This window comes from Triturus cristatus, chromosome 8 (genome assembly GCF_964204655.1).
Source record: "Triturus cristatus chromosome 8, aTriCri1.1, whole genome shotgun sequence".
NCBI lineage: Eukaryota > Metazoa > Chordata > Amphibia > Caudata > Salamandridae > Triturus > Triturus cristatus.
In genome coordinates, this window is record NC_140591.1 from 735,802,435 (window position 1) to 735,828,898 (window position 26,464).

The following is a 26,464-nucleotide window of genomic DNA, read 5'->3' on the forward strand; positions in this document are numbered from 1 at the left end:
TAAACAGACTTTATTTCAATCAAGCTGTCTTTTCTATCCTTCAGGAGCAGAATGTTCTGATCATCAGCGCTCCAGAATGTAGTGTTTTCTTGGCAAGCATCACATATTGTGATGTGTTAGCTAAAAGTTCCATATCCTAGAGACTGATATATTCCTCTGTACTTGTACCTTGGGGATTCATCAAAACCTGGCATCATAAGCAGCTTTCTACTGCCACAGACTGGACAGCGAAACAATTTAAAATATCCCAGAAAAAGAAAATAAGCATGCTTAATCAGAGCTTTCTGGACAGGAAGGACATTTGAGCAAGTGAGGAATAAGCACTGCTTTTGTTAATTTGCATAGGCAGAATAGAGACTTCTGGGAAAAGGCCGAAATTACAGTCACAGAAAATGGCTGCATCTATAGAGAACGCTAAGAAGTGTTGGCAGCTTTTCCTCTGACCCTGGCCACTTTTACAAGCAATCCTATGATAGTCAGCAGGACCCACCCTAAAAAGGAAGGGGCATCCACTTGGACCCTTTCCACCTTTTCTAAATCTCGCCTGATCGAGCCTAATTGAGCACTGATTGAGCAGATAAGCACATGTCATTCTCATTTCAGAAAGGTATTGGTTAGCTTGCTGCTAGCAGCTCAGTTATGTTATGATGTTAGAGGCTATGCAAGGAATGCTTTAGTCCAGCGATATGCAGTTTTTAATGCGCCTTGCATTCAGCAGGAAGATCTTTAGCTTGAATCTGTGGCCTAGGTATTCACCTTGGTATTTCTTTTGGCACAAAGTGAAGGAGTATTTAAGAGAAAATGCACAATGTGTTTCTTATGTTGTTATGAACAACTTGTTACTCTTTCTCATTAAGCTTCAGCCACTGAAGAAATATATAAATAAGGGCTGACTTCCTGTAAGACGTGTCCAAAGCTGGGACGGAATAAAAGGAGACACTTGTAAATGATAGTGCTATCGTTTGAGAAAGGGTAAGTTGAGACTGACTTTCATGCGTATTCACAGACCAAGCATCATAAAGATACCAGCATGATCTTCATTGCGGGCTTAGAGCCGGTATTAGCTTTTGAGAGGTAAGAGGATTTTGAGGGCTCGTTGGTCTAGGGGTATGATTCTCGCTTTGGGTGCGAGAGGTCCCGGGTTCAAATCCCGGACGAGCCCTTTTCTTGGTACTCTTTTCAAGTTGTTTTGAAGTTTGCGTTTCAAAACCAACATCAATTTTTTCTTTGCAGTAGTGGATAATTCTTTGCTAGAGTCTCATGCTTCAGCCCTGCCCAGTCTGAGCTAATACCAAACATCTGGTCTTGCATGGCATGTACGAGCGTTCAGCTAGGGATGTCGGGCAGGTTGCATGAAAGAAATCTAAAGCCAGAGGCCCATGGAATAGCCAGTTCGGAGCAGTTTCATTACAGAAAAATCAACTGTAGGTATCTGTTTCTGTAGTGTAGTGGTTATCACGTTCGCCTCACACGCGAAAGGTCCCCGGTTCGAAACCGGGCAGAAACAGTTGTTATATTGTGTTGGCTACAATGTTGATAGGTGCCGTTTTGCCATGGAATTGTCCAAGCCCTGAAGATTATTTCATGCAATCTCGTTCCAAGAAAGGGAATTCTCTCAAAACACTAAAGTAATCGGCGTGTGGATGTATCTGTTGGTTCTCAGACCTTGCTTTCAAAAGAGCCCTGCAATCGGTTCACTGCTCACCTAGAACAAGCATTAACATGGAGAATTGTTGGCACCAACAGGAATCTTATTTTAGTGGAGTGTTTCTGGCTTTGAGTGCAGAGGCCCTCGGCTCAATTCCAAGATGATCCTTCTCAGGGTGATGATACAAATGCATTGTCACCTTTACGTTTAATGTCAGAATCATTTATTTCTAGTTGGTGGTGTAAGAATGTTTGCAACAGTATGGCGATTTTTCCTAGCCATGCATGAATGAAAGCATATCACTCGCCTTTAGGTGTTTTTCTAATACATTGATATTTGCATCTTCCTTCCTAGCCTGCATGTTTGACTATCTTACAGGCTGCATGTAATAAGTATCACATCAGGGCCCTTCTTCTACTCAATTCACAACTGTTCTATCACGACATAGATAAGAAAGCTGCATCTGCTTTTGTTGTGTAGTGGTAATCAGGTTTACCTGACGTGTGAAAGCCCCATGCTTTGAAAGTACACAGTAACAAAGAAACCGATGACTTTTATAAAAAGGTGTCATGTGTGTCTCTTACTTTGCACAAAAAGTGCCAGAGATGACTTCATTTGCAGTCACTTGAAAAGTAGGGATTCTCCAATAAATGGTAAATGGTTGAAACAAATCTGAAGAAATGCATGACATACCTGTGTGTGTGTGTGTATGCATGTATGTATATATAGGGAGAGAGAGAGCGTCAATATAAACAGACTTTATTTCAATCAAGCTGTCTTTTCTATCCTTCAGGAGCAGAATGTTCTGATCATCAGCGCTCCAGAATGTAGTGTTTTCTTGGCAAGCATCACATATTGTGATGTGTTAGCTAAAAGTTCCATATCCTAGAGACTGATATATTCCTCTGTACTTGTACCTTGGGGATTCATCAAAACCTGGCATCATAAGCAGCTTTCTACTGCCACAGACTGGACAGCGAAACCATTTAAAATATCCCAGAAAAAGAAAATAAGCATGCTTAATCAGAGCTTTCTGGACAGGAAGGACATTTGAGCAAGTGAGGAATAAGCACTGCTTTTGTTAATTTGCATAGGCAGAATAGAGACTTCTGGGAAAAGGCCGAAATTACAGTCACAGAAAATGGCTGCATCTATAGAGAACGCTAAGAAGTGTTGGCAGCTTTTCCTCTGACCCTGGCCACTTTTACAAGCAATCCTATGATAGTCAGCAGGACCCACCCTAAAAAGGAAGGGGCATCCACTTGGACCCTTTCCACCTTTTCTAAATCTCGCCTGATCGAGCCTGATTGAGCACTGATTGAGCAGATAAGCACATGTCATTCTCATTTCAGAAAGGTATTGGTTAGCTTGCTGCTAGCAGCTCAGTTATGTTATGATGTTAGAGGCTATGCAAGGAATGCTTTAGTCCAGCGATATGCAGTTTTTAATGCGCCTTGCATTCAGCAGGAAGATCTTTAGCTTGAATCTGTGGCCTAGGTATTCACCTTGGTATTTCTTTTGGCACAAAGTGAAGGAGTATTTAAGAGAAAATGCACAATGTGTTTCTTATGTTGTTATGAACAACTTGTTACTCTTTCTCATTAAGCTTCAGCCACTGAAGAAATATATAAATAAGGGCTGACTTCCTGTAAGACGTGTCCAAAGCTGGGACGGAATAAAAGGAGACACTTGTAAATGATAGTGCTATCGTTTGAGAAAGGGTAAGTTGAGACTGACTTTCATGCGTATTCACAGACCAAGCATCATAAAGATACCAGCATGATCTTCATTGCGGGCTTAGAGCCGGTATTAGCTTTTGAGAGGTAAGAGGATTTTGAGGGCTCGTTGGTCTAGGGGTATGATTCTCGCTTTGGGTGCGAGAGGTCCCGGGTTCAAATCCCGGACGAGCCCTTTTCTTGGTACTCTTTTCAAGTTGTTTTGAAGTTTGCGTTTCAAAACCAACATCAATTTTTTCTTTGCAGTAGTGGATAATTCTTTGCTAGAGTCTCATGCTTCAGCCCTGCCCAGTCTGAGCTAATACCAAACATCTGGTCTTGCATGGCATGTACGAGCGTTCAGCTAGGGATGTCGGGCAGGTTGCATGAAAGAAATCTAAAGCCAGAGGCCCATGGAATAGCCAGTTCGGAGCAGTTTCATTACAGAAAAATCAACTGTAGGTATCTGTTTCTGTAGTGTAGTGGTTATCACGTTCGCCTCACACGCGAAAGGTCCCCGGTTCGAAACCGGGCAGAAACAGTTGTTATATTGTGTTGGCTACAATGTTGATAGGTGCCGTTTTGCCATGGAATTGTCCAAGCCCTGAAGATTATTTCATGCAATCTCGTTCCAAGAAAGGGAATTCTCTCAAAACACTAAAGTAATCGGCGTGTGGATGTATCTGTTGGTTCTCAGACCTTGCTTTCAAAAGAGCCCTGCAATCGGTTCACTGCTCACCTAGAACAAGCATTAACATGGAGAATTGTTGGCACCAACAGGAATCTTATTTTAGTGGAGTGTTTCTGGCTTTGAGTGCAGAGGCCCTCGGCTCAATTCCAAGATGATCCTTCTCAGGGTGATGATACAAATGCATTGTCACCTTTACGTTTAATGTCAGAATCATTTATTTCCAGTTGGTGGTGTAAGAATGTTTGCAACAGTATGGCGATTTTTCCTAGCCATGCATGAATGAAAGCATATCACTCGCCTTTAGGTGTTTTTCTAATACATTGATATTTGCATCTTCCTTCCTAGCCTGCATGTTTGACTATCTTACAGGCTGCATGTAATAAGTATCACATCAGGGCCCTTCTTCTACTCAATTCACAACTGTTCTATCACGACATAGATAAGAAAGCTGCATCTGCTTTTGTTGTGTAGTGGTAATCAGGTTTACCTGACGTGTGAAAGCCCCATGCTTTGAAAGTACACAGTAACAAAGAAACCGATGACTTTTATAAAAAGGTGTCATGTGTGTCTCTTACTTTGCACAAAAAGTGCCAGAGATGACTTCATTTGCAGTCACTTGAAAAGTAGGGATTCTCCAATAAATGGTAAATGGTTGAAACAAATCTGAAGAAATGCATGACATACCTGTGTGTGTGTGTGTATGCATGTATGTATATATAGGGAGAGAGAGAGCGTCAATATAAACAGACTTTATTTCAATCAAGCTGTCTTTTCTATCCTTCAGGAGCAGAATGTTCTGATCATCAGCGCTCCAGAATGTAGTGTTTTCTTGGCAAGCATCACATATTGTGATGTGTTAGCTAAAAGTTCCATATCCTAGAGACTGATATATTCCTCTGTACTTGTACCTTGGGGATTCATCAAAACCTGGCATCATAAGCAGCTTTCTACTGCCACAGACTGGACAGCGAAACAATTTAAAATATCCCAGAAAAAGAAAATAAGCATGCTTAATCAGAGCTTTCTGGACAGGAAGGACATTTGAGCAAGTGAGGAATAAGCACTGCTTTTGTTAATTTGCATAGGCAGAATAGAGACTTCTGGGAAAAGGCCGAAATTACAGTCACAGAAAATGGCTGCATCTATAGAGAACGCTAAGAAGTGTTGGCAGCTTTTCCTCTGACCCTGGCCACTTTTACAAGCAATCCTATGATAGTCAGCAGGACCCACCCTAAAAAGGAAGGGGCATCCACTTGGACCCTTTCCACCTTTTCTAAATCTCGCCTGATTGAGCACTGATTGAGCACTGATTGAGCAGATAAGCACATGTCATTCTCATTTCAGAAAGGTATTGGTTAGCTTGCTGCTAGCAGCTCAGTTATGTTATGATGTTAGAGGCTATGCAAGGAATGCTTTAGTCCAGCGATATGCAGTTTTTATTGCGCCTTGCATTCAGCAGGAAGATCTTTAGCTTGAATCTGTGGCCTAGGTATTCACCTTGGTATTTCTTTTGGCACAAAGTGAAGGAGTATTTAAGAGAAAATGCACAATGTGTTTCTTATGTTGTTATGAACAACTTGTTACTCTTTCTCATTAAGCTTCAGCCACTGAAGAAATATATAAATAAGGGCTGACTTCCTGTAAGACGTGTCCAAAGCTGGGACGGAATAAAAGGAGACACTTGTAAATGATAGTGCTATCGTTTGAGAAAGGGTAAGTTGAGACTGACTTTCATGCGTATTCACAGACCAAGCATCATAAAGATACCAGCATGATCTTCATTGCGGGCTTAGAGCCGGTATTAGCTTTTGAGAGGTAAGAGGATTTTGAGGGCTCGTTGGTCGAGGGGTATGATTCTCGCTTTGGGTGCGAGAGGTCCCGGGTTCAAATCCCGGACGAGCCCTTTTCTTGGTACTCTTTTCAAGTTGTTTTGAAGTTTGCGTTTCAAAACCAACATCAATTTTTTCTTTGCAGTAGTGGATAATTCTTTGCTAGAGTCTCATGCGTCAGCCCTGCCCAGTCTGAGCTAATACCAAACATCTGGTCTTGCATGGCATGTACGAGCGTTCAGCTAGGGATGTCGGGCAGGTTGCATGAAAGAAATCTAAAGCCAGAGGCCCATGGAATAGCCAGTTCGGAGCAGTTTCATTACAGAAAAATCAACTGTAGGTATCTGTTTCTGTAGTGTAGTGGTTATCACGTTCGCCTCACACGCGAAAGGTCCCCGGTTCGAAACCGGGCAGAAACAGTTGTGATATTGTGTTGGCTACAATGTTGATAGGTGCCGTTTTGCCATGGAATTGTCCAAGCCCTGAAGATTATTTCATGCAATCTCGTTCCAAGAAAGGGAATTCTCTCAAAACACTAAAGTAATCGGCGTGTGGATGTATCTGTTGGTTCTCAGACCTTGCTTTCAAAAGAGCCCTGCAATCGGTTCACTGCTCACCTAGAACAAGCATTAACATGGAGAATTGTTGGCACCAACAGGAATCTTATTTTAGTGGAGTGTTTCTGGCTTTGAGTGCAGAGGCCCTCGGCTCAATTCCAAGATGATCCTTCTCAGGGTGATGATACAAATGCATTGTCACCTTTACGTTTAATGTCAGAATCATTTATTTCCAGTTGGTGGTGTAAGAATGTTTGCAACAGTATGGCGATTTTTCCTAGCCATGCATGAATGAAAGCATATCACTCGCCTTTAGGTGTTTTTCTAATACATTGATATTTGCATCTTCCTTCCTAGCCTGCATGTTTGACTATCTTACAGGCTGCATGTAATAAGTATCACATCAGGGCCCTTCTTCTACTCAATTCACAACTGTTCTATCACGACATAGATAAGAAAGCTGCATCTGCTTTTGTTGTGTAGTGGTAATCAGGTTTACCTGACGTGTGAAAGCCCCATGCTTTGAAAGTACACAGTAACAAAGAAACCGATGACTTTTATAAAAAGGTGTCATGTGTGTCTCTTACTTTGCACAAAAAGTGCCAGAGATGACTTCATTTGCAGTCACTTGAAAAGTAGGGATTCTCCAATAAATGGTAAATGGTTGAAACAAATCTGAAGAAATGCATGACATACCTGTGTGTGTGTGTGTATGCATGTATGTATATATAGGGAGAGAGAGAGCGTCAATATAAACAGACTTTATTTCAATCAAGCTGTCTTTTCTATCCTTCAGGAGCAGAATGTTCTGATCATCAGCGCTCCAGAATGTAGTGTTTTCTTGGCAAGCATCACATATTGTGATGTGTTAGCTAAAAGTTCCATATCCTAGAGACTGATATATTCCTCTGTACTTGTACCTTGGGGATTCATCAAAACCTGGCATCATAAGCAGCTTTCTACTGCCACAGACTGGACAGCGAAACAATTTAAAATATCCCAGAAAAAGAAAATAAGCATGCTTAATCAGAGCTTTCTGGACAGGAAGGACATTTGAGCAAGTGAGGAATAAGCACTGCTTTTGTTAATTTGCATAGGCAGAATAGAGACTTCTGGGAAAAGGCCGAAATTACAGTCACAGAAAATGGCTGCATCTATAGAGAACGCTAAGAAGTGTTGGCAGCTTTTCCTCTGACCCTGGCCACTTTTACAAGCAATCCTATGATAGTCAGCAGGACCCACCCTAAAAAGGAAGGGGCATCCACTTGGACCCTTTCCACCTTTTCTAAATCTCGCCTGATCGAGCCTGATTGAGCACTGATTGAGCAGATAAGCACATGTCATTCTCATTTCAGAAAGGTATTGGTTAGCTTGCTGCTAGCAGCTCAGTTATGTTATGATGTTAGAGGCTATGCAAGGAATGCTTTAGTCCAGCGATATGCAGTTTTTAATGCGCCTTGCATTCAGCAGGAAGATCTTTAGCTTGAATCTGTGGCCTAGGTATTCACCTTGGTATTTCTTTTGGCACAAAGTGAAGGAGTATTTAAGAGAAAATGCACAATGTGTTTCTTATGTTGTTATGAACAACTTGTTACTCTTTCTCATTAAGCTTCAGCCACTGAAGAAATATATAAATAAGGGCTGACTTCCTGTAAGACGTGTCCAAAGCTGGGACGGAATAAAAGGAGACACTTGTAAATGATAGTGCTATCGTTTGAGAAAGGGTAAGTTGAGACTGACTTTCATGCGTATTCACAGACCAAGCATCATAAAGATACCAGCATGATCTTCATTGCGGGCTTAGAGCCGGTATTAGCTTTTGAGAGGTAAGAGGATTTTGAGGGCTCGTTGGTCTAGGGGTATGATTCTCGCTTTGGGTGCGAGAGGTCCCGGGTTCAAATCCCGGACGAGCCCTTTTCTTGGTACTCTTTTCAAGTTGTTTTGAAGTTTGCGTTTCAAAACCAACATCAATTTTTTCTTTGCAGTAGTGAATAATTCTTTGCTAGAGTCTCATGCTTCAGCCCTGCCCAGTCTGAGCTAATACCAAACATCTGGTCTTGCATGGCATGTACGAGCGTTCAGCTAGGGATGTCGGGCAGGTTGCATGAAAGAAATCTAAAGCCAGAGGCCCATGGAATAGCCAGTTCGGAGCAGTTTCATTACAGAAAAATCAACTGTAGGTATCTGTTTCTGTAGTGTAGTGGTTATCACGTTCGCCTCACACGCGAAAGGTCCCCGGTTCGAAACCGGGCAGAAACAGTTGTTATATTGTGTTGGCTACAATGTTGATAGGTGCCGTTTTGCCATGGAATTGTCCAAGCCCTGAAGATTATTTCATGCAATCTCGTTCCAAGAAAGGGAATTCTCTCAAAACACTAAAGTAATCGGCGTGTGGATGTATCTGTTGGTTCTCAGACCTTGCTTTCAAAAGAGCCCTGCAATCGGTTCACTGCTCACCTAGAACAAGCATTAACATGGAGAATTGTTGGCACCAACAGGAATCTTATTTTAGTGGAGTGTTTCTGGCTTTGAGTGCAGAGGCCCTCGGCTCAATTCCAAGATGATCCTTCTCAGGGTGATGATACAAATGCATTGTCACCTTTACGTTTAATGTCAGAATCATTTATTTCCAGTTGGTGGTGTAAGAATGTTTGCAACAGTATGGCGATTTTTCCTAGCCATGCATGAATGAAAGCATATCACTCGCCTTTAGGTGTTTTTCTAATACATTGATATTTGCATCTTCCTTCCTAGCCTGCATGTTTGACTATCTTACAGGCTGCATGTAATAAGTATCACATCAGGGCCCTTCTTCTACTCAATTCACAACTGTTCTATCACGACATAGATAAGAAAGCTGCATCTGCTTTTGTTGTGTAGTGGTAATCAGGTTTACCTGACGTGTGAAAGCCCCATGCTTTGAAAGTACACAGTAACAAAGAAACCGATGACTTTTATAAAAAGGTGTCATGTGTGTCTCTTACTTTGCACAAAAAGTGCCAGAGATGACTTCATTTGCAGTCACTTGAAAAGTAGGGATTCTCCAATAAATGGTAAATGGTTGAAACAAATCTGAAGAAATGCATGACATACCTGTGTGTGTGTGTGTATGCATGTATGTATATATAGGGAGAGAGAGAGCGTCAATATAAACAGACTTTATTTCAATCAAGCTGTCTTTTCTATCCTTCAGGAGCAGAATGTTCTGATCATCAGCGCTCCAGAATGTAGTGTTTTCTTGGCAAGCATCACATATTGTGATGTGTTAGCTAAAAGTTCCATATCCTAGAGACTGATATATTCCTCTGTACTTGTACCTTGGGGATTCATCAAAACCTGGCATCATAAGCAGCTTTCTACTGCCACAGACTGGACAGCGAAACAATTTAAAATATCCCAGAAAAAGAAAATAAGCATGCTTAATCAGAGCTTTCTGGACAGGAAGGACATTTGAGCAAGTGAGGAATAAGCACTGCTTTTGTTAATTTGCATAGGCAGAATAGAGACTTCTGGGAAAAGGCCGAAATTACAGTCACAGAAAATGGCTGCATCTATAGAGAACGCTAAGAAGTGTTGGCAGCTTTTCCTCTGACCCTGGCCACTTTTACAAGCAATCCTATGATAGTCAGCAGGACCCACCCTAAAAAGGAAGGGGCATCCACTTGGACCCTTTCCACCTTTTCTAAATCTCGCCTGATCGAGCCTGATTGAGCACTGATTGAGCAGATAAGCACATGTCATTCTCATTTCAGAAAGGTATTGGTTAGCTTGCTGCTAGCAGCTCAGTTATGTTATGATGTTAGAGGCTATGCAAGGAATGCTTTAGTCCAGCGATATGCAGTTTTTAATGCGCCTTGCATTCAGCAGGAAGATCTTTAGCTTGAATCTGTGGCCTAGGTATTCACCTTGGTATTTCTTTTGGCACAAAGTGAAGGAGTATTTAAGAGAAAATGCACAATGTGTTTCTTATGTTGTTATGAACAACTTGTTACTCTTTCTCATTAAGCTTCAGCCACTGAAGAAATATATAAATAAGGGCTGACTTCCTGTAAGACGTGTCCAAAGCTGGGACGGAATAAAAGGAGACACTTGTAAATGATAGTGCTATCGTTTGAGAAAGGGTAAGTTGAGACTGACTTTCATGCGTATTCACAGACCAAGCATCATAAAGATACCAGCATGATCTTCATTGCGGGCTTAGAGCCGGTATTAGCTTTTGAGAGGTAAGAGGATTTTGAGGGCTCGTTGGTCTAGGGGTATGATTCTCGCTTTGGGTGCGAGAGGTCCCGGGTTCAAATCCCGGACGAGCCCTTTTCTTGGTACTCTTTTCAAGTTGTTTTGAAGTTTGCGTTTCAAAACCAACATCAATTTTTTCTTTGCAGTAGTGGATAATTCTTTGCTAGAGTCTCATGCTTCAGCCCTGCCCAGTCTGAGCTAATACCAAACATCTGGCCTTGCATGGCATGTACGAGCGTTCAGCTAGGGATGTCGGGCAGGTTGCATGAAAGAAATCTAAAGCCAGAGGCCCATGGAATAGCCAGTTCGGAGCAGTTTCATTACAGAAAAATCAACTGTAGGTATCTGTTTCTGTAGTGTAGTGGTTATCACGTTCGCCTCACACGCGAAAGGTCCCCGGTTCGAAACCGGGCAGAAACAGTTGTTATATTGTGTTGGCTACAATGTTGATAGGTGCCGTTTTGCCATGGAATTGTCCAAGCCCTGAAGATTATTTCATGCAATCTCGTTCCAAGAAAGGGAATTCTCTCAAAACACTAAAGTAATCGGCGTGTGGATGTATCTGTTGGTTCTCAGACCTTGCTTTCAAAAGAGCCCTGCAATCGGTTCACTGCTCACCTAGAACAAGCATTAACATGGAGAATTGTTGGCACCAACAGGAATCTTATTTTAGTGGAGTGTTTCTGGCTTTGAGTGCAGAGGCCCTCGGCTCAATTCCAAGATGATCCTTCTCAGGGTGATGATACAAATGCATTGTCACCTTTACGTTTAATGTCAGAATCATTTATTTCCAGTTGGTGGTGTAAGAATGTTTGCAACAGTATGGCGATTTTTCCTAGCCATGCATGAATGAAAGCATATCACTCGCCTTTAGGTGTTTTTCTAATACATTGATATTTGCATCTTCCTTCCTAGCCTGCATGTTTGACTATCTTACAGGCTGCATGTAATAAGTATCACATCAGGGCCCTTCTTCTACTCAATTCACAACTGTTCTATCACGACATAGATAAGAAAGCTGCATCTGCTTTTGTTGTGTAGTGGTAATCAGGTTTACCTGACGTGTGAAAGCCCCATGCTTTGAAAGTACACAGTAACAAAGAAACCGATGACTTTTATAAAAAGGTGTCATGTGTGTCTCTTACTTTGCACAAAAAGTGCCAGAGATGACTTCATTTGCAGTCACTTGAAAAGTAGGGATTCTCCAATAAATGGTAAATGGTTGAAACAAATCTGAAGAAATGCATGACATACCTGTGTGTGTGTGTGTATGCATGTATGTATATATAGGGAGAGAGAGAGCGTCAATATAAACAGACTTTATTTCAATCAAGCTGTCTTTTCTATCCTTCAGGAGCAGAATGTTCTGATCATCAGCGCTCCAGAATGTAGTGTTTTCTTGGCAAGCATCACATATTGTGATGTGTTAGCTAAAAGTTCCATATCCTAGAGACTGATATATTCCTCTGTACTTGTACCTTGGGGATTCATCAAAACCTGGCATCATAAGCAGCTTTCTACTGCCACAGACTGGACAGCGAAACAATTTAAAATATCCCAGAAAAAGAAAATAAGCATGCTTAATCAGAGCTTTCTGGACAGGAAGGACATTTGAGCAAGTGAGGAATAAGCACTGCTTTTGTTAATTTGCATAGGCAGAATAGAGACTTCTGGGAAAAGGCCGAAATTACAGTCACAGAAAATGGCTGCATCTATAGAGAACGCTAAGAAGTGTTGGCAGCTTTTCCTCTGACCCTGGCCACTTTTACAAGCAATCCTATGATAGTCAGCAGGACCCACCCTAAAAAGGAAGGGGCATCCACTTGGACCCTTTCCACCTTTTCTAAATCTCGCCTGATCGAGCCTGATTGAGCACTGATTGAGCAGATAAGCACATGTCATTCTCATTTCAGAAAGGTATTGGTTAGCTTGCTGCTAGCAGCTCAGTTATGTTATGATGTTAGAGGCTATGCAAGGAATGCTTTAGTCCAGCGATATGCAGTTTTTATTGCGCCTTGCATTCAGCAGGAAGATCTTTAGCTTGAATCTGTGGCCTAGGTATTCACCTTGGTATTTCTTTTGGCACAAAGTGAAGGAGTATTTAAGAGAAAATGCACAATGTGTTTCTTATGTTGTTATGAACAACTTGTTACTCTTTCTCATTAAGCTTCAGCCACTGAAGAAATATATAAATAAGGGCTGACTTCCTGTAAGACGTGTCCAAAGCTGGGACGGAATAAAAGGAGACACTTGTAAATGATAGTGCTATCGTTTGAGAAAGGGTAAGTTGAGACTGACTTTCATGCGTATTCACAGACCAAGCATCATAAAGATACCAGCATGATCTTCATTGCGGGCTTAGAGCCGGTATTAGCTTTTGAGAGGTAAGAGGATTTTGAGGGCTCGTTGGTCGAGGGGTATGATTCTCGCTTTGGGTGCGAGAGGTCCCGGGTTCAAATCCCGGACGAGCCCTTTTCTTGGTACTCTTTTCAAGTTGTTTTGAAGTTTGCGTTTCAAAACCAACATCAATTTTTTCTTTGCAGTAGTGGATAATTCTTTGCTAGAGTCTCATGCTTCAGCCCTGCCCAGTCTGAGCTAATACCAAACATCTGGTCTTGCATGGCATGTACGAGCGTTCAGCTAGGGATGTCGGGCAGGTTGCATGAAAGAAATCTAAAGCCAGAGGCCCATGGAATAGCCAGTTCGGAGCAGTTTCATTACAGAAAAATCAACTGTAGGTATCTGTTTCTGTAGTGTAGTGGTTATCACGTTCGCCTCACACGCGAAAGGTCCCCGGTTCGAAACCGGGCAGAAACAGTTGTTATATTGTGTTGGCTACAATGTTGATAGGTGCCGTTTTGCCATGGAATTGTCCAAGCCCTGAAGATTATTTCATGCAATCTCGTTCCAAGAAAGGGAATTCTCTCAAAACACTAAAGTAATCGGCGTGTGGATGTATCTGTTGGTTCTCAGACCTTGCTTTCAAAAGAGCCCTGCAATCGGTTCACTGCTCACCTAGAACAAGCATTAACATGGAGAATTGTTGGCACCAACAGGAATCTTATTTTAGTGGAGTGTTTCTGGCTTTGAGTGCAGAGGCCCTCGGCTCAATTCCAAGATGATCCTTCTCAGGGTGATGATACAAATGCATTGTCACCTTTACGTTTAATGTCAGAATCATTTATTTCCAGTTGGTGGTGTAAGAATGTTTGCAACAGTATGGCGATTTTTCCTAGCCATGCATGAATGAAAGCATATCACTCGCCTTTAGGTGTTTTTCTAATACATTGATATTTGCATCTTCCTTCCTAGCCTGCATGTTTGACTATCTTACAGGCTGCATGTAATAAGTATCACATCAGGGCCCTTCTTCTACTCAATTCACAACTGTTCTATCACGACATAGATAAGAAAGCTGCATCTGCTTTTGTTGTGTAGTGGTAATCAGGTTTACCTGACGTGTGAAAGCCCCATGCTTTGAAAGTACACAGTAACAAAGAAACCGATGACTTTTATAAAAAGGTGTCATGTGTGTCTCTTACTTTGCACAAAAAGTGCCAGAGATGACTTCATTTGCAGTCACTTGAAAAGTAGGGATTCTCCAATAAATGGTAAATGGTTGAAACAAATCTGAAGAAATGCATGACATACCTGTGTGTGTGTGTGTATGCATGTATGTATATATAGGGAGAGAGAGAGCGTCAATATAAACAGACTTTATTTCAATCAAGCTGTCTTTTCTATCCTTCAGGAGCAGAATGTTCTGATCATCAGCGCTCCAGAATGTAGTGTTTTCTTGGCAAGCATCACATATTGTGATGTGTTAGCTAAAAGTTCCATATCCTAGAGACTGATATATTCCTCTGTACTTGTACCTTGGGGATTCATCAAAACCTGGCATCATAAGCAGCTTTCTACTGCCACAGACTGGACAGCGAAACAATTTAAAATATCCCAGAAAAAGAAAATAAGCATGCTTAATCAGAGCTTTCTGGACAGGAAGGACATTTGAGCAAGTGAGGAATAAGCACTGCTTTTGTTAATTTGCATAGGCAGAATAGAGACTTCTGGGAAAAGGCCGAAATTACAGTCACAGAAAATGGCTGCATCTATAGAGAACGCTAAGAAGTGTTGGCAGCTTTTCCTCTGACCCTGGCCACTTTTACAAGCAATCCTATGATAGTCAGCAGGACCCACCCTAAAAAGGAAGGGGCATCCACTTGGACCCTTTCCACCTTTTCTAAATCTCGCCTGATCGAGCCTGATTGAGCACTGATTGAGCAGATAAGCACATGTCATTCTCATTTCAGAAAGGTATTGGTTAGCTTGCTGCTAGCAGCTCAGTTATGTTATGATGTTAGAGGCTATGCAAGGAATGCTTTAGTCCAGCGATATGCAGTTTTTAATGCGCCTTGCATTCAGCAGGAAGATCTTTAGCTTGAATCTGTGGCCTAGGTATTCACCTTGGTATTTCTTTTGGCACAAAGTGAAGGAGTATTTAAGAGAAAATGCACAATGTGTTTCTTATGTTGTTATGAACAACTTGTTACTCTTTCTCATTAAGCTTCAGCCACTGAAGAAATATATAAATAAGGGCTGACTTCCTGTAAGACGTGTCCAAAGCTGGGACGGAATAAAAGGAGACACTTGTAAATGATAGTGCTATCGTTTGAGAAAGGGTAAGTTGAGACTGACTTTCATGCGTATTCACAGACCAAGCATCATAAAGATACCAGCATGATCTTCATTGCGGGCTTAGAGCCGGTATTAGCTTTTGAGAGGTAAGAGGATTTTGAGGGCTCGTTGGTCTAGGGGTATGATTCTCGCTTTGGGTGCGAGAGGTCCCGGGTTCAAATCCCGGACGAGCCCTTTTCTTGGTACTCTTTTCAAGTTGTTTTGAAGTTTGCGTTTCAAAACCAACATCAATTTTTTCTTTGCAGTAGTGGATAATTCTTTGCTAGAGTCTCATGCTTCAGCCCTGCCCAGTCTGAGCTAATACCAAACATCTGGTCTTGCATGGCATGTACGAGCGTTCAGCTAGGGATGTCGGGCAGGTTGCATGAAAGAAATCTAAAGCCAGAGGCCCATGGAATAGCCAGTTCGGAGCAGTTTCATTACAGAAAAATCAACTGTAGGTATCTGTTTCTGTAGTGTAGTGGTTATCACGTTCGCCTCACACGTGAAAGGTCCCCGGTTCGAAACCGGGCAGAAACAGTTGTTATATTGTGTTGGCTACAATGTTGATAGGTGCCGTTTTGCCATGGAATTGTCCAAGCCCTGAAGATTATTTCATGCAATCTCGTTCCAAGAAAGGGAATTCTCTCAAAACACTAAAGTAATCGGCGTGTGGATGTATCTGTTGGTTCTCAGACCTTGCTTTCAAAAGAGCCCTGCAATCGGTTCACTGCTCACCTAGAACAAGCATTAACATGGAGAATTGTTGGCACCAACAGGAATCTTATTTTAGTGGAGTGTTTCTGGCTTTGAGTGCAGAGGCCCTCGGCTCAATTCCAAGATGATCCTTCTCAGGGTGATGATACAAATGCATTGTCACCTTTACGTTTAATGTCAGAATCATTTATTTCCAGTTGGTGGTGTAAGAATGTTTGCAACAGTATGGCGATTTTTCCTAGCCATGCATGAATGAAAGCATATCACTCGCCTTTAGGTGTTTTTCTAATACATTGATATTTGCATCTTCCTTCCTAGCCTGCATGTTTGACTATCTTACAGGCTGCATGTAATAAGTATCACATCAGGGCCCTTCTTCTACTCAATTCACAACTGTTCTATCACGACATAGATAAGAAAGCTGCATCTGCTTTTGTTGTGTAGTGGTAATCAGGTTTACCTGACGTGTGAAAGCCCCATGCTTTGAAAGTACACAGTAACAAAGAAACCGATGACTTTTATAAAAAGGTGTCATGTGTGTCTCTTACTTTGCACAAAAAGTGCCAGAGATGACTTCATTTGCAGTCACTTGAAAAGTAGGGATTCTCCAATAAATGGTAAATGGTTGAAACAAATCTGAAGAAATGCATGACATACCTGTGTGTGTGTGTGTATGCATGTATGTATATATAGGGAGAGAGAGAGCGTCAATATAAACAGACTTTATTTCAATCAAGCTGTCTTTTCTATCCTTCAGGAGCAGAATGTTCTGATCATCAGCGCTCCAGAATGTAGTGTTTTCTTGGCAAGCATCACATATTGTGATGTGTTAGCTAAAAGTTCCATATCCTAGAGACTGATATATTCCTCTGTACTTGTACCTTGGGGATTCATCAAAACCTGGCATCATAAGCAGCTTTCTACTGCCACAGACTGGACAGCGAAACAATTTAAAATATCCCAGAAAAAGAAAATAAGCATGCTTAATCAGAGCTTTCTGGACAGGAAGGACATTTGAGCAAGTGAGGAATAAGCACTGCTTTTGTTAATTTGCATAGGCAGAATAGAGACTTCTGGGAAAAGGCCGAAATTACAGTCACAGAAAATGGCTGCATCTATAGAGAACGCTAAGAAGTGTTGGCAGCTTTTCCTCTGACCCTGGCCACTTTTACAAGCAATCCTATGATAGTCAGCAGGACCCACCCTAAAAAGGAAGGGGCATCCACTTGGACCCTTTCCACCTTTTCTAAATCTCGCCTGATCGAGCCTGATTGAGCACTGATTGAGCAGATAAGCACATGTCATTCTCATTTCAGAAAGGTATTGGTTAGCTTGCTGCTAGCAGCTCAGTTATGTTATGATGTTAGAGGCTATGCAAGGAATGCTTTAGTCCAGCGATATGCAGTTTTTATTGCGCCTTGCATTCAGCAGGAAGATCTTTAGCTTGAATCTGTGGCCTAGGTATTCACCTTGGTATTTCTTTTGGCACAAAGTGAAGGAGTATTTAAGAGAAAATGCACAATGTGTTTCTTATGTTGTTATGAACAACTTGTTACTCTTTCTCATTAAGCTTCAGCCACTGAAGAAATATATAAATAAGGGCTGACTTCCTGTAAGACGTGTCCAAAGCTGGGACGGAATAAAAGGAGACACTTGTAAATGATAGTGCTATCGTTTGAGAAAGGGTAAGTTGAGACTGACTTTCATGCGTATTCACAGACCAAGCATCATAAAGATACCAGCATGATCTTCATTGCGGGCTTAGAGCCGGTATTAGCTTTTGAGAGGTAAGAGGATTTTGAGGGCTCGTTGGTCGAGGGGTATGATTCTCGCTTTGGGTGCGAGAGGTCCCGGGTTCAAATCCCGGACGAGCCCTTTTCTTGGTACTCTTTTCAAGTTGTTTTGAAGTTTGCGTTTCAAAACCAACATCAATTTTTTCTTTGCAGTAGTGGATAATTCTTTGCTAGAGTCTCATGCTTCAGCCCTGCCCAGTCTGAGCTAATACCAAACATCTGGTCTTGCATGGCATGTACGAGCGTTCAGCTAGGGATGTCGGGCAGGTTGCATGAAAGAAATCTAAAGCCAGAGGCCCATGGAATAGCCAGTTCGGAGCAGTTTCATTACAGAAAAATCAACTGTAGGTATCTGTTTCTGTAGTGTAGTGGTTATCACGTTCGCCTCACACGCGAAAGGTCCCCGGTTCGAAACCGGGCAGAAACAGTTGTTATATTGTGTTGGCTACAATGTTGATAGGTGCCGTTTTGCCATGGAATTGTCCAAGCCCTGAAGATTATTTCATGCAATCTCGTTCCAAGAAAGGGAATTCTCTCAAAACACTAAAGTAATCGGCGTGTGGATGTATCTGTTGGTTCTCAGACCTTGCTTTCAAAAGAGCCCTGCAATCGGTTCACTGCTCACCTAGAACAAGCATTAACATGGAGAATTGTTGGCACCAACAGGAATCTTATTTTAGTGGAGTGTTTCTGGCTTTGAGTGCAGAGGCCCTCGGCTCAATTCCAAGATGATCCTTCTCAGGGTGATGATACAAATGCATTGTCACCTTTACGTTTAATGTCAGAATCATTTATTTCCAGTTGGTGGTGTAAGAATGTTTGCAACAGTATGGCGATTTTTCCTAGCCATGCATGAATGAAAGCATATCACTCGCCTTTAGGTGTTTTTCTAATACATTGATATTTGCATCTTCCTTCCTAGCCTGCATGTTTGACTATCTTACAGGCTGCATGTAATAAGTATCACATCAGGGCCCTTCTTCTACTCAATTCACAACTGTTCTATCACGACATAGATAAGAAAGCTGCATCTGCTTTTGTTGTGTAGTGGTAATCAGGTTTACCTGACGTGTGAAAGCCCCATGCTTTGAAAGTACACAGTAACAAAGAAACCGATGACTTTTATAAAAAGGTGTCATGTGTGTCTCTTACTTTGCACAAAAAGTGCCAGAGATGACTTCATTTGCAGTCACTTGAAAAGTAGGGATTCTCCAATAAATGGTAAATGGTTGAAACAAATCTGAAGAAATGCATGACATACCTGTGTGTGTGTGTGTATGCATGTATGTATATATAGGGAGAGAGAGAGCGTCAATATAAACAGACTTTATTTCAATCAAGCTGTCTTTTCTATCCTTCAGGAGCAGAATGTTCTGATCATCAGCGCTCCAGAATGTAGTGTTTTCTTGGCAAGCATCACATATTGTGATGTGTTAGCTAAAAGTTCCATATCCTAGAGACTGATATATTCCTCTGTACTTGTACCTTGGGGATTCATCAAAACCTGGCATCATAAGCAGCTTTCTACTGCCACAGACTGGACAGCGAAACAATTTAAAATATCCCAGAAAAAGAAAATAAGCATGCTTAATCAGAGCTTTCTGGACAGGAAGGACATTTGAGCAAGTGAGGAATAAGCACTGCTTTTGTTAATTTGCATAGGCAGAATAGAGACTTCTGGGAAAAGGCCGAAATTACAGTCACAGAAAATGGCTGCATCTATAGAGAACGCTAAGAAGTGTTGGCAGCTTTTCCTCTGACCCTGGCCACTTTTACAAGCAATCCTATGATAGTCAGCAGGACCCACCCTAAAAAGGAAGGGGCATCCACTTGGACCCTTTCCACCTTTTCTAAATCTCGCCTGATCGAGCCTGATTGAGCACTGATTGAGCAGATAAGCACATGTCATTCTCATTTCAGAAAGGTATTGGTTAGCTTGCTGCTAGCAGCTCAGTTATGTTATGATGTTAGAGGCTATGCAAGGAATGCTTTAGTCCAGCGATATGCAGTTTTTAATGCGCCTTGCATTCAGCAGGAAGATCTTTAGCTTGAATCTGTGGCCTAGGTATTCACCTTGGTATTTCTTTTGGCACAAAGTGAAGGAGTATTTAAGAGAAAATGCACAATGTGTTTCTTATGTTGTTATGAACAACTTGTTACTCTTTCTCATTAAGCTTCAGCCACTGAAGAAATATATAAATAAGGGCTGACTTCCTGTAAGACGTGTCCAAAGCTGGGACAGAATAAAAGGAGACACTTGTAAATGATAGTGCTATCGTTTGAGAAAGGGTAAGTTGAGACTGACTTTCATGCGTATTCACAGACCAAGCATCATAAAGATACCAGCATGATCTTCATTGCGGGCTTAGAGCCGGTATTAGCTTTTGAGAGGTAAGAGGATTTTGAGGGCTCGTTGGTCTAGGGGTATGATTCTCGCTTTGGGTGCGAGAGGTCCCGGGTTCAAATCCCGGACGAGCCCTTTTCTTGGTACTCTTTTCAAGTTGTTTTGAAGTTTGCGTTTCAAAACCAACATCAATTTTTTCTTTGCAGTAGTGGATAATTCTTTGCTAGAGTCTCATGCTTCAGCCCTGCCCAGTCTGAGCTAATACCAAACATCTGGTCTTGCATGGCATGTACGAGCGTTCAGCTAGGGATGTCGGGCAGGTTGCATGAAAGAAATCTAAAGCCAGAGGCCCATGGAATAGCCAGTTCGGAGCAGTTTCATTACAGAAAAATCAACTGTAGGTATCTGTTTCTGTAGTGTAGTGGTTATCACGTTCGCCTCACACGCGAAAGGTCCCCGGTTCGAAACCGGGCAGAAACAGTTGTTATATTGTGTTGGCTACAATGTTGATAGGTGCCGTTTTGCCATGGAATTGTCCAAGCCCTGAAGATTATTTCATGCAATCTCGTTCCAAGAAAGGGAATTCTCTCAAAACACTAAAGTAATCGGCGTGTGGATGTATCTGTTGGTTCTCAGACCTTGCTTTCAAAAGAGCCCTGCAATCGGTTCACTGCTCACCTAGAACAAGCATTAACATGGAGAATTGTTGGCACCAACAGGAATCTTATTTTAGTGGAGTGTTTCTGGCTTTGAGTGCAGAGGCCCTCGGCTCAATTCCAAGATGATCCTTCTCAGGGTGATGATACAAATGCATTGTCACCTTTACGTTTAATGTCAGAATCATTTATTTCCAGTTGGTGGTGTAAGAATGTTTGCAACAGTATGGCGATTTTTCCTAGCCATGCATGAATGAAAGCATATCACTCGCCTTTAGGTGTTTTTCTAATACATTGATATTTGCATCTTCCTTCCTAGCCTGCATGTTTGACTATCTTACAGGCTGCATGTAATAAGTATCACATCAGGGCCCTTCTTCTACTCAATTCACAACTGTTCTATCACGACATAGATAAGAAAGCTGCATCTGCTTTTGTTGTGTAGTGGTAATCAGGTTTACCTGACGTGTGAAAGCCCCATGCTTTGAAAGTACACAGTAACAAAGAAACCGATGACTTTTATAAAAAGGTGTCATGTGTGTCTCTTACTTTGCACAAAAAGTGCCAGAGATGACTTCATTTGCAGTCACTTGAAAAGTAGGGATTCTCCAATAAATGGTAAATGGTTGAAACAAATCTGAAGAAATGCATGACATACCTGTGTGTGTGTGTGTATGCATGTATGTATATATAGGGAGAGAGAGAGCGTCAATATAAACAGACTTTATTTCAATCAAGCTGTCTTTTCTATCCTTCAGGAGCAGAATGTTCTGATCATCAGCGCTCCAGAATGTAGTGTTTTCTTGGCAAGCATCACATATTGTGATGTGTTAGCTAAAAGTTCCATATCCTAGAGACTGATATATTCCTCTGTACTTGTACCTTGGGGATTCATCAAAACCTGGCATCATAAGCAGCTTTCTACTGCCACAGACTGGACAGCGAAACAATTTAAAATATCCCAGAAAAAGAAAATAAGCATGCTTAATCAGAGCTTTCTGGACAGGAAGGACATTTGAGCAAGTGAGGAATAAGCACTGCTTTTGTTAATTTGCATAGGCAGAATAGAGACTTCTGGGAAAAGGCCGAAATTACAGTCACAGAAAATGGCTGCATCTATAGAGAACGCTAAGAAGTGTTGGCAGCTTTTCCTCTGACCCTGGCCACTTTTACAAGCAATCCTATGATAGTCAGCAGGACCCACCCTAAAAAGGAAGGGGCATCCACTTGGACCCTTTCCACCTTTTCTAAATCTCGCCTGATCGAGCCTGATTGAGCACTGATTGAGCAGATAAGCACATGTCATTCTCATTTCAGAAAGGTATTGGTTAGCTTGCTGCTAGCAGCTCAGTTATGTTATGATGTTAGAGGCTATGCAAGGAATGCTTTAGTCCAGCGATATGCAGTTTTTATTGCGCCTTGCATTCAGCAGGAAGATCTTTAGCTTGAATCTGTGGCCTAGGTATTCACCTTGGTATTTCTTTTGGCACAAAGTGAAGGAGTATTTAAGAGAAAATGCACAATGTGTTTCTTATGTTGTTATGAACAACTTGTTACTCTTTCTCATTAAGCTTCAGCCACTGAAGAAATATATAAATAAGGGCTGACTTCCTGTAAGACGTGTCCAAAGCTGGGACGGAATAAAAGGAGACACTTGTAAATGATAGTGCTATCGTTTGAGAAAGGGTAAGTTGAGACTGACTTTCATGCGTATTCACAGACCAAGCATCATAAAGATACCAGCATGATCTTCATTGCGGGCTTAGAGCCGGTATTAGCTTTTGAGAGGTAAGAGGATTTTGAGGGCTCGTTGGTCGAGGGGTATGATTCTCGCTTTGGGTGCGAGAGGTCCCGGGTTCAAATCCCGGACGAGCCCTTTTCTTGGTACTCTTTTCAAGTTGTTTTGAAGTTTGCGTTTCAAAACCAACATCAATTTTTTCTTTGCAGTAGTGGATAATTCTTTGCTAGAGTCTCATGCTTCAGCCCTGCCCAGTCTGAGCTAATACCAAACATCTGGTCTTGCATGGCATGTACGAGCGTTCAGCTAGGGATGTCGGGCAGGTTGCATGAAAGAAATCTAAAGCCAGAGGCCCATGGAATAGCCAGTTCGGAGCAGTTTCATTACAGAAAAATCAACTGTAGGTATCTGTTTCTGTAGTGTAGTGGTTATCACGTTCGCCTCACACGCGAAAGGTCCCCGGTTCGAAACCGGGCAGAAACAGTTGTTATATTGTGTTGGCTACAATGTTGATAGGTGCCGTTTTGCCATGGAATTGTCCAAGCCCTGAAGATTATTTCATGCAATCTCGTTCCAAGAAAGGGAATTCTCTCAAAACACTAAAGTAATCGGCGTGTGGATGTATCTGTTGGTTCTCAGACCTTGCTTTCAAAAGAGCCCTGCAATCGGTTCACTGCTCACCTAGAACAAGCATTAACATGGAGAATTGTTGGCACCAACAGGAATCTTATTTTAGTGGAGTGTTTCTGGCTTTGAGTGCAGAGGCCCTCGGCTCAATTCCAAGATGATCCTTCTCAGGGTGATGATACAAATGCATTGTCACCTTTACGTTTAATGTCAGAATCATTTATTTCCAGTTGGTGGTGTAAGAATGTTTGCAACAGTATGGCGATTTTTCCTAGCCATGCATGAATGAAAGCATATCACTCGCCTTTAGGTGTTTTTCTAATACATTGATATTTGCATCTTCCTTCCTAGCCTGCATGTTTGACTATCTTACAGGCTGCATGTAATAAGTATCACATCAGGGCCCTTCTTCTACTCAATTCACAACTGTTCTATCACGACATAGATAAGAAAGCTGCATCTGCTTTTGTTGTGTAGTGGTAATCAGGTTTACCTGACGTGTGAAAGCCCCATGCTTTGAAAGTACACAGTAACAAAGAAACCGATGACTTTTATAAAAAGGTGTCATGTGTGTCTCTTACTTTGCACAAAAAGTGCCAGAGATGACTTCATTTGCAGTCACTTGAAAAGTAGGGATTCTCCAATAAATGGTAAATGGTTGAAACAAATCTGAAGAAATGCATGACATACCTGTGTGTGTGTGTGTATGCATGTATGTATATATAGGGAGAGAGAGAGCGTCAATATAAACAGACTTTATTTCAATCAAGCTGTCTTTTCTATCCTTCAGGAGCAGAATGTTCTGATCATCAGCGCTCCAGAATGTAGTGTTTTCTTGGCAAGCATCACATATTGTGATGTGTTAGCTAAAAGTTCCATATCCTAGAGACTGATATATTCCTCTGTACTTGTACCTTGGGGATTCATCAAAACCTGGCATCATAAGCAGCTTTCTACTGCCACAGACTGGACAGCGAAACAATTTAAAATATCCCAGAAAAAGAAAATAAGCATGCTTAATCAGAGCTTTCTGGACAGGAAGGACATTTGAGCAAGTGAGGAATAAGCACTGCTTTTGTTAATTTGCATAGGCAGAATAGAGACTTCTGGGAAAAGGCCGAAATTACAGTCACAGAAAATGGCTGCATCTATAGAGAACGCTAAGAAGTGTTGGCAGCTTTTCCTCTGACCCTGGCCACTTTTACAAGCAATCCTATGATAGTCAGCAGGACCCACCCTAAAAAGGAAGGGGCATCCACTTGGACCCTTTCCACCTTTTCTAAATCTCGCCTGATCGAGCCTGATTGAGCACTGATTGAGCAGATAAGCACATGTCATTCTCATTTCAGAAAGGTATTGGTTAGCTTGCTGCTAGCAGCTCAGTTATGTTATGATGTTAGAGGCTATGCAAGGAATGCTTTAGTCCAGCGATATGCAGTTTTTATTGCGCCTTGCATTCAGCAGGAAGATCTTTAGCTTGAATCTGTGGCCTAGGTATTCACCTTGGTATTTCTTTTGGCACAAAGTGAAGGAGTATTTGAGAGAAAATGCACAATGTGTTTCTTATGTTGTTATGAACAACTTGTTACTCTTTCTCATTAAGCTTCAGCCACTGAAGAAATATATAAATAAGGGCTGACTTCCTGTAAGACGTGTCCAAAGCTGGGACGGAATAAAAGGAGACACTTGTAAATGATAGTGCTATCGTTTGAGAAAGGGTAAGTTGAGACTGACTTTCATGCGTATTCACAGACCAAGCATCATAAAGATACCAGCATGATCTTCATTGCGGGCTTAGAGCCGGTATTAGCTTTTGAGAGGTAAGAGGATTTTGAGGGCTCGTTGGTCTAGGGGTATGATTCTCGCTTTGGGTGCGAGAGGTCCCGGGTTCAAATCCCGGACGAGCCCTTTTCTTGGTACTCTTTTCAAGTTGTTTTGAAGTTTGCGTTTCAAAACCAACATCAATTTTTTCTTTGCAGTAGTGGATAATTCTTTGCTAGAGTCTCATGCTTCAGCCCTGCCCAGTCTGAGCTAATACCAAACATCTGGTCTTGCATGGCATGTACGAGCGTTCAGCTAGGGATGTCGGGCAGGTTGCATGAAAGAAATCTAAAGCCAGAGGCCCATGGAATAGCCAGTTCGGAGCAGTTTCATTACAGAAAAATCAACTGTAGGTATCTGTTTCTGTAGTGTAGTGGTTATCACGTTCGCCTCACACGCGAAAGGTCCCCGGTTCGAAACCGGGCAGAAACAGTTGTTATATTGTGTTGGCTACAATGTTGATAGGTGCCGTTTTGCCATGGAATTGTCCAAGCCCTGAAGATTATTTCATGCAATCTCGTTCCAAGAAAGGGAATTCTCTCAAAACACTAAAGTAATCGGCGTGTGGATGTATCTGTTGGTTCTCAGACCTTGCTTTCAAAAGAGCCCTGCAATCGGTTCACTGCTCACCTAGAACAAGCATTAACATGGAGAATTGTTGGCACCAACAGGAATCTTATTTTAGTGGAGTGTTTCTGGCTTTGAGTGCAGAGGCCCTCGGCTCAATTCCAAGATGATCCTTCTCAGGGTGATGATACAAATGCATTGTCACCTTTACGTTTAATGTCAGAATCATTTATTTCCAGTTGGTGGTGTAAGAATGTTTGCAACAGTATGGCGATTTTTCCTAGCCATGCATGAATGAAAGCATATCACTCGCCTTTAGGTGTTTTTCTAATACATTGATATTTGCATCTTCCTTCCTAGCCTGCATGTTTGACTATCTTACAGGCTGCATGTAATAAGTATCACATCAGGGCCCTTCTTCTACTCAATTCACAACTGTTCTATCACGACATAGATAAGAAAGCTGCATCTGCTTTTGTTGTGTAGTGGTAATCAGGTTTACCTGACGTGTGAAAGCCCCATGCTTTGAAAGTACACAGTAACAAAGAAACCGATGACTTTTATAAAAAGGTGTCATGTGTGTCTCTTACTTTGCACAAAAAGTGCCAGAGATGACTTCATTTGCAGTCACTTGAAAAGTAGGGATTCTCCAATAAATGGTAAATGGTTGAAACAAATCTGAAGAAATGCATGACATACCTGTGTGTGTGTGTGTATGCATGTATGTATATATAGGGAGAGAGAGAGCGTCAATATAAACAGACTTTATTTCAATCAAGCTGTCTTTTCTATCCTTCAGGAGCAGAATGTTCTGATCATCAGCGCTCCAGAATGTAGTGTTTTCTTGGCAA

At 41.8% G+C, this 26,464-nt stretch overlaps 18 non-coding genes across 18 annotated transcripts; all 18 read left to right on the plus strand.

Annotated features, from left to right (window-relative positions):
• The first annotated feature begins 1,090 nt into the window (after positions 1–1,090).
• On the plus strand, positions 1,091–1,162 carry TRNAP-UGG (transfer RNA proline (anticodon UGG)). The gene has a single exon. It is a non-coding gene; the product is annotated as a tRNA-Pro (tRNA).
• A 272-nt stretch (positions 1,163–1,434) lies between these two features.
• On the plus strand, positions 1,435–1,507 carry TRNAV-CAC (transfer RNA valine (anticodon CAC)). Its single transcript has one exon. It is a non-coding gene; the product is annotated as a tRNA-Val (tRNA).
• A 1,980-nt stretch (positions 1,508–3,487) lies between these two features.
• On the plus strand, positions 3,488–3,559 carry TRNAP-UGG (transfer RNA proline (anticodon UGG)). Its single transcript has one exon. It is a non-coding gene; the product is annotated as a tRNA-Pro (tRNA).
• A 272-nt stretch (positions 3,560–3,831) lies between these two features.
• On the plus strand, positions 3,832–3,904 carry TRNAV-CAC (transfer RNA valine (anticodon CAC)). Its single transcript has one exon. It is a non-coding gene; the product is annotated as a tRNA-Val (tRNA).
• A 2,325-nt stretch (positions 3,905–6,229) lies between these two features.
• Positions 6,230–6,302, plus strand: TRNAV-CAC (transfer RNA valine (anticodon CAC)). Its single transcript has one exon. It is a non-coding gene; the product is annotated as a tRNA-Val (tRNA).
• A 1,980-nt stretch (positions 6,303–8,282) lies between these two features.
• On the plus strand, positions 8,283–8,354 carry TRNAP-UGG (transfer RNA proline (anticodon UGG)). The gene has a single exon. It is a non-coding gene; the product is annotated as a tRNA-Pro (tRNA).
• A 272-nt stretch (positions 8,355–8,626) lies between these two features.
• On the plus strand, positions 8,627–8,699 carry TRNAV-CAC (transfer RNA valine (anticodon CAC)). The gene has a single exon. It is a non-coding gene; the product is annotated as a tRNA-Val (tRNA).
• Positions 8,700–10,679: 1,980 nt separating this feature from the next.
• TRNAP-UGG (transfer RNA proline (anticodon UGG)) lies at positions 10,680–10,751 on the plus strand. The gene has a single exon. It is a non-coding gene; the product is annotated as a tRNA-Pro (tRNA).
• A 272-nt stretch (positions 10,752–11,023) lies between these two features.
• On the plus strand, positions 11,024–11,096 carry TRNAV-CAC (transfer RNA valine (anticodon CAC)). Its single transcript has one exon. It is a non-coding gene; the product is annotated as a tRNA-Val (tRNA).
• Positions 11,097–13,420: 2,324 nt separating this feature from the next.
• On the plus strand, positions 13,421–13,493 carry TRNAV-CAC (transfer RNA valine (anticodon CAC)). The gene has a single exon. It is a non-coding gene; the product is annotated as a tRNA-Val (tRNA).
• Positions 13,494–15,473: 1,980 nt separating this feature from the next.
• TRNAP-UGG (transfer RNA proline (anticodon UGG)) lies at positions 15,474–15,545 on the plus strand. The gene has a single exon. It is a non-coding gene; the product is annotated as a tRNA-Pro (tRNA).
• Positions 15,546–15,817: 272 nt separating this feature from the next.
• Positions 15,818–15,890, plus strand: TRNAV-CAC (transfer RNA valine (anticodon CAC)). The gene has a single exon. It is a non-coding gene; the product is annotated as a tRNA-Val (tRNA).
• A 2,324-nt stretch (positions 15,891–18,214) lies between these two features.
• TRNAV-CAC (transfer RNA valine (anticodon CAC)) lies at positions 18,215–18,287 on the plus strand. Its single transcript has one exon. It is a non-coding gene; the product is annotated as a tRNA-Val (tRNA).
• A 1,980-nt stretch (positions 18,288–20,267) lies between these two features.
• On the plus strand, positions 20,268–20,339 carry TRNAP-UGG (transfer RNA proline (anticodon UGG)). Its single transcript has one exon. It is a non-coding gene; the product is annotated as a tRNA-Pro (tRNA).
• A 272-nt stretch (positions 20,340–20,611) lies between these two features.
• TRNAV-CAC (transfer RNA valine (anticodon CAC)) lies at positions 20,612–20,684 on the plus strand. Its single transcript has one exon. It is a non-coding gene; the product is annotated as a tRNA-Val (tRNA).
• A 2,324-nt stretch (positions 20,685–23,008) lies between these two features.
• Positions 23,009–23,081, plus strand: TRNAV-CAC (transfer RNA valine (anticodon CAC)). The gene has a single exon. It is a non-coding gene; the product is annotated as a tRNA-Val (tRNA).
• Positions 23,082–25,061: 1,980 nt separating this feature from the next.
• Positions 25,062–25,133, plus strand: TRNAP-UGG (transfer RNA proline (anticodon UGG)). The gene has a single exon. It is a non-coding gene; the product is annotated as a tRNA-Pro (tRNA).
• A 272-nt stretch (positions 25,134–25,405) lies between these two features.
• On the plus strand, positions 25,406–25,478 carry TRNAV-CAC (transfer RNA valine (anticodon CAC)). The gene has a single exon. It is a non-coding gene; the product is annotated as a tRNA-Val (tRNA).
• Positions 25,479–26,464: the final 986 nt, after the last annotated feature.